Below are 789 nucleotides of genomic sequence, written 5' to 3'. Positions count from 1 at the left end.
TAATCCTCTGCTTTTAACTTTTGAAAATCAACTGAAAATTACATCTAAAAATTACGCTAATAATCTTTAGATCGTTCCCTGAGGAATCGACCTCGGACTCCCGAGTTATATTACTTGTGCGAATCTCCTGCACTTGGAAGAGCAATTTTACTTTAGCACCAAGTTTTTGGCGCCGTTGCCGGGGAACGGCTAAGTTATTAGTATAATTTTAGATTTAATTAGTACCTTAGTAGTTAGTATTTCTCTTTTAAAAAAAAATAATTAAATCTTTACTACTATTTTTAATTCCCTACACAGTCTTCATCAAACTCTGATATCATAGAAATTAGCCGTCGTATTTGCCTCAAATTTGGTGAGCTAGTGCAAGACACATTGTTCAATAATCTGAACGGTCTGATTGACATTCTGAGACTTTTAAGACCATTAGATTAATATAAAACCTTGCTGATTTCTGTTTTGAATTTTCTGCATTTAATTTTTTTTTTAGAATCAGAATTTTATTATATCTCATTAACCCTTGTTGCTAATTGAAAATTGAAGAAAAAAAGAGAAAAACCTAAAATTTCAAATTTCAAACTTCAACTCGTAAAATTTTTTTAAAAAAATAAATAATTTGCTTGATCACCTATTCAATGAAATTTAATGTCATGTCATAAAACATTAAAAAAAAATCTCTTGATTGTTGCATATAGTGTGGAGTGATTGATTATAACCCTATTTGATTTTGATGAGCTCAAAGCATTTGAGTATATCTAATGTTTTACTAATGAATTCAATCTAGTGTTTCAG

Source organism: Phoenix dactylifera, unplaced genomic scaffold (assembly GCF_009389715.1).
Source record: "Phoenix dactylifera cultivar Barhee BC4 unplaced genomic scaffold, palm_55x_up_171113_PBpolish2nd_filt_p 000809F, whole genome shotgun sequence".
Taxonomy (NCBI): Eukaryota; Viridiplantae; Streptophyta; class Magnoliopsida; order Arecales; family Arecaceae; genus Phoenix; species Phoenix dactylifera.
The sequence above is the reverse complement of the archived record's forward strand: the minus strand, read 5'-3'. Positions refer to the sequence as shown.